Source organism: Chrysochloris asiatica, unplaced genomic scaffold (genome assembly GCF_000296735.1).
Source record: "Chrysochloris asiatica unplaced genomic scaffold, ChrAsi1.0 scaffold00013, whole genome shotgun sequence".
NCBI classification, from domain to species: Eukaryota; Metazoa; Chordata; class Mammalia; order Afrosoricida; family Chrysochloridae; genus Chrysochloris; species Chrysochloris asiatica.
Genome location: NW_006408531.1, coordinates 33706810 through 33713344, shown reverse-complemented (window position 1 = coordinate 33713344; position 6535 = coordinate 33706810).

Below are 6535 nucleotides of genomic sequence, written 5' to 3'. Positions count from 1 at the left end.
CTCTGTGTATTCCTTCCATCTTCTCTTGATGCTTTCTATATCATTCAATAATTTGCCCAGAGAATCTTTCAATACCGAATGTCGAGGCTTCAATTTTTTCTTCAGTTCCCCCAGCTTGAGAAATGCTGAGTGTGTACTTCCTTTTTGGCTTTCTGATTCCAGATCTTTGCACATTTTGTTGTAATATTTGGCTTTATTTCTCGAGCTGATCTTTGAAATTTTCTGTTCAGCTCTTGGATGTCCTCATTTATTCCATTTGCTTTAGCATCTCTACGCTGGAGAGCAAATTTCAGTGTCTGTTTTGACATCCGTTTTGATATTTTCCTTCTTTCTTGTCTTCTCAAGGACTTTTTGCTTTCTTTATGTATGATGTTCTTGATGTCATCCCACAAGTCTTCTGGTCTTCAGTCTTTAGTGCTTGATGTATCAAATCTGTTCTTCAGATGATCCCTAAATTCAGATGGGATCAATTCAAGGTCATATTTTGGCTCTCATGGACTTGTTTTCATTTTCTGCAGCTTCAATTTGAAAAACTGCATATTGTAGGTTATTATGAGTCTTCCTCCAATTCTGATGCCAAGTTTTTCTTCATATACCTCAGCTTCTTGGATTATTTTCTGAACATACAATATGAATAAGTATAGTGAAAGAATATAACTATGTCACACACTGTTCCTGATTTTATAACATTCAGTATCTCCTTGTTCTATTCAAATGCATGCTCTTGGTCTATATACAGGTTCCTCAAGAGTACAGTTTAGTGTTCTGGAATACTAAAAAGATGAGGCTTTCTACTCCCGTAAAGATTTACACCCTCGGAAACCCTGTACAGGGTCGCTATGGGTCAGAACTAACTCGATGGCCCTTAACAACAACTACAACAAGAGTACAGTTTAGTGTTCTGGAATACTCATTCCCTGTGATGTTGTCCATAGCGTGTCATGATCCACACAGTTGAAAACCTTTTCATAGTCAATAAAGCACAGGTAAACATCTTTCTCTGCCTTCAGCCCAGATCCATCTGACATCAGTAATTATATCCCTCATTCCACGTCCTAATCTGAATCTGGCATTGTTGTGTTGTTAAGTGCCATGGAGTTTTTTCCAACTCATAGCAACCCTGCATAGGATTTCAGAGGAGTAGTTGGTGGATTTGAGCTTCGGATCTTGCAGTTAACTGCCCAGTACTAGGAGCTCTGGTAGCGTAGTGGTTACGAATCAGGCTGCGAACCGCAAGGTCAGCAATTTGAAACTACCAGCTGCTCTGAGGGAGAAAGATGAGGCGTTCTGCTCGCGTAAAGATTAACAGCCTCGGAAACCCTGTGCAGGGTCCCTATGAGTCGGAACCGACTCCACGGCACAACAATTTACCCTTCAGTGCCACACCAGTGAGCTGAAATTAATAGTATTATTAACTAGTCTTTCTTGTAAGTGCATGGACATTTTCTTTCCACAGGCAGCATTGTACTTCAACACATATCTTGAAATAAAATGAAATTGACTTGTATTGGCCATGTAAAATCAGTCTTATGGTTGACCCTGCTGGGAAAGACAAATTAATGAAAAATGATGTCTGATTCATTGTCAAAAACAGTATTTCAAGATCTATCTTGAAGTACAATGCTGTCTGTGGAGGGAAAATATCCATGTGCCTATAAGAAAGACCAGATAATGCTACTATTATTCAAATTACTCAACAACCACTAAAGCCAGTGATGATCAAATAGAAGATGTGTACTTCCTTCAGTCTTAAATAGATCAAATATGAAATTGAGATATATTGATAGTTTCTAATCATTGGAATGCAAAAATTAGAAAAAAAAAAAAAAAAGAGGAAGGAAAATACAGACCTGATAGAAATGTTGTAGATGGCATAACAGGATTTTGCAAAACCAGTGAATTACACATTGCAAATACTTTTTTACAACAACGCAAGTGGTTACTATAAGTGGTGTACTTTTTCAGATGAAATATACAGGCATAAAACTAACAACATCTATGGAAAGAGATGTTGGAAAAGCTCAATATCATCAATCAGAACAGGAGCCAACCATGCAACAGCCATCAATTGCTCATAAGCAAGTTCAGGTTGAAGTTGAAGAAAATTAAAACAAGTTCATGAAGAGCCAAAATATGACCTTGAACATATCCAACCTGATTTTAGAGACCATCTCAAGAACAGTTTTGATGCATTAGACACTAATGTATGAAAACCAGAAGAATTGTGGGATAACAGTAAGAGTATCATACATAAATAAAGAAAAATTGACTTCAAAGACAAGAAAGAAATAATAGACAAAAATGACTATCAGAAGCAGCTCTGAAATTTGCTCTTGAGCATAGAGAGCTTAAGTGAACAGAAGAAATGAGGAAGTAAAGAGCCAAACAGAACATTTCAAAGGGCAGCTCAAGAATATAATGTCAAGAATTACAATGAAATGTACAAAGACCTGGAGTTAGAAAACCAGAAGGGAAGAACACATTCAGAATTTCTCAAACTGAAAGAACTGAAGAAAAAAATCTAATTTCAGGTTGTGATATTGAAGCAAAATGAAGAGTTTGGTGATTCCATACAGTAAGTACTGGATTGTGAACCTGGCCACTCTATAGAAGAGAGATGACACTTTATGTTCTAGAAAAGATTTAAAAGCCTTGGAAACCTTGTGCAGCATTGCTAGGAGTCAGAATCAATTCTGAGGCAATTAACAACAACAATTGGCAAAATATAGAATGATGCAGACAGCATCAAAAAATTATCAAAGGAATACATGAGTCACTATACCAAAATAGTTGACCTATGTTCAACCATTTCAAGAGGTAACATATGATAAAGACCTGATGGTATTAAAAGCAGCACAGAAATCATTGAGGAAAAACATGGGTCCAGCATTTCATGAAACACACATTTAAATGCTTAAACAAACTAATATAGCATTGGAGACTCTCACTTGCCTATGGCAAGAAATTTAGAAAATAGTTATCTGGTCAAAGGATTAGGAGAGATCCATATTTGTGCCACCTCCAAAAAAAGATGACCCAATAGAATACAGAAATCATCAAACATTATAATTAATATATATGCCAGAAAAATATTGCTGAAGATATTTCAAAAACTGTTGCAGCAGTACATCAACAGGGAACTTACAGAAAGTCAAGTTGGATTCAGATGAGGACATGGACCTAGGGATATAGTTCATTATGTCAGATAATTATTCGCTAAAATCAGAGAATACCAGAAAAGTGTATTTGTGCTTTATTGATTTTAGAAAGGCAAGCAACTGTGTTGATCATAACTATGAATAACATTATGAAGAATAGGTATTGCAGAACATTTAATTGTGCTTATAAGGAAACTGTATACAGATCAAGATGCAGTTGTTTGAACAGAACAAGGGGATAGTGAATGGTTTAAAATCAGGAAAGGTGTATAGCAGGGTTATATCTTTTCACTGTATTTATTCAATAAGTATGCTGAGCAAATAGTCCTAGAAGCTGGATTATATGATAAAGAATGTGGCATTAGTGTCAGAGGAAGATGCATAAACAAACTGTGATATGCAGATGACACATCCTTGCTTGCTGGAAGGGAAGAGGATTTAGAGTACTTGTGGATGAAGATAAAAGACTACTGTAAATAAAGCAAGCAAAAATCCTCACAACAACACCAGGAAATGACATCATAATAAGATGGTAGATGTCAAAGATTTTATTTTATTTGAATCCACAATCAACACTCATGGAAGCAGCAGTTAAAAATCAAAGGACATTTCACATTAGGTTAATCTGCTGCAAAAGACCTCTTTCAAGAGGGAAAAAACAAAGATGTCAATTTGAGAACTAAGGTATGCCTGACCCAAATTATAGAATACATATTTTATTATGTATAGAATACATAGTAAAAAATCAATAAGGAAAACTAGTAATAAATCTTATGTATGTGTGGTAATTTTTTATTTTAAATGTGCATTTAAATATTATTCATTGTTTATATATGTAATCCTAATGTGGCATACTTTGGACATATTGTCTGGAGGATATAGTCGCTGGAGAAGGATGTCATGCTGGGTAAGGTGGAGGGTCAGAGCAAAAGAGGAAGACCCCTAACGAGATGGATCGGCCAGGTGACATCATTGATGGCGTCAAGTGTGGCAGCGGTAGTGAGGTTGGCTCAGGATCGGACATTGTTTCGTTCTGCTGTGCATGGAGTCGCTATGAGTTGGTTCCGACTCGATGGCACCTGACAACAACAACAATGTGGCACTGTAGCTTTAGTATTGGACAGGTAAGCACAATGTGTTTTGTTCAAACTCACCAGCCATCTTCAGAAATCTTATACATGGTTGCTATAACTTGGAACTGACTTAAGGACACTTAACAACAGCAATAAAGCAAATAGGTACTCCCCTTCTTAACAATTTTTTTCTGCACATATTTCTTTTTAATTCAGATTTAGTGACTGATTAAATTTTTCACTTTGTAGTCTCTGTTTATTGTCTGCTTCTTATTAGCATGCAGAACTTGTTAGAACGTAGAATAATATATCTCAGTGAAAATTTAGTATCATTCACAACAAAATTTCATTCCTCAGAGACAAAGTGATTGCATTCTTTTTTGGTATCGTCTTTTGTCCTGTCACAATATCTCAAATACTTTGCTTTGAATAATATTTCTATCATAAGTTTCTATGCAATTACACTAAAATTATGTATCAGCTTTGTAACAGTGTGCAATTTACCAAAATAATCAGATTGTTGGTCAATGGAAATTTCCTTTTAAACAATAAAATGCAAGTTGAAGAAAAAACAGCCAAATATCTAAAATCTTTACAAGGGACAAGACAAGTAAGGATCATCAAAGAGAAAAAGGAAGAAATTAAAGAGCACTAGGAAGTGAAGGAGAAAAATAAAAAAATAGGCAACGGAACAAACAAATAATTAAAAATATAATTATCATGAGAAGTACATTGCTGTGAGCATTGTCAACTAATTTTTATTCTATGCTGTAGTTCAATTAGCGTAGTGGTTACAAATCAGGCTGCAAACTGCAAGGTCAGAAGTTCGAAGTTTCGAAGAGAGAAAGATGAGGTTTTCTGCTCCGGTAAAGATTTACAGCCTCAGAAACCCTGTACAGGGTCACTACGAGTCGAACAGACTCCACGGCACACAGCCATAATGAATTGGTGCCAGCTCTAGGCACAGAGGAAGAGAACATGCTTTATGGGTGGCCTGAGTTGAAAGGCTTCAAAATTCTGACAATAGGACCTTAAATTCTCACCAATAGAGTCTTATTTTTTTTAAATGAAGTTCATGGTCCCAGAAGGCATAAGAAATAATTGAAATGTTTCATCAGTATTAAAAGTATTAGTATATTAATATATTACTTTTTTTTAAATTAAAAATCATTTGCTGCCATGTCTTAAGGTACATGAAAAAGTAGAAGGACATGTAAAGAAATACTGAGAGCAGGCAGAAGAGACTGTATCATGTCAGGTATGAGACTGAGACATTGACATTGTAAGATGCACTTTTGAGATAAGAGAAGTACAACAAATAAATTGAAGTTAGGTATTGTCATCTGACACTCAATGAAATGACAAACCCACTTCCTATTTTATGCCCCCACCCTGTATCACAGTAGATATGGCTTAAATCATTTCCCAGATGCCCTTGCAAATAGCTTTCTTTATAGTTTTATTCTAGGGCTATGTTAACTCTACCACCTTCTGTCAAAAGTGACAAGAGGCCATCATCTCAATCCTCTAATTCAAAGGCAACATGTTAAACACACCAGAAGAGCAAGAAATAGCAAATTAGAAAACTTGGTAAGACATTTATACTCCAGAGGAAATGAGATATCCTATGATACTCAAGGGCTTACCAAATCAGGAAAAAAAAAAATTGTGTTTTCGTAGTTAAAGACAAGCTAAGATATCTCATGCAAGATAAATGTCAAATTATTGCATCTTGGCTTTCCCAAAAAGTTATCTCCAAAAAGAATAAGGCAATGCCTCATAGTTGTGAGGACTGACATTTTCTATACTTGAGAATACTGTCCCATCCCCTATCAAGATGCTATGAAAGAAAGTCAGCTTTGAATGGGGCCCAGAGTGTCCAGTGACTTTAGCACGTCCAGGCCAGTCCTAAACTTTAGTATATACACCCGATGATAGAAAAAATTATGGTATTAAATAAATCTCTATGGTTATGGAGAAATATACAATGAGGAGAATACATGTCAAGTCCCAGTGGAAGAATCACAGTGCAGACCCTTGAGGTTTATGAAAAGGATATGCCATCCTGCCATAAACCTTAGGTTGAGTCGAGTCAGTACCGACTCATAGCGAGGATATCCTGTACGAAGTTTCTGAGGAGCTGCTGGTGAGCTTGAACCGCCGACCTTGACTTTGCGATTCAAAGCAACCTTGCAGTCCAGTGTATTAACCCACAGTGTCACAGCCTTAAACAATTCAGAGGTTTGGGACGCTATTTATCATGCAATCAAAGATCTAATTATAATTTACAACTGGCTTTTTTTT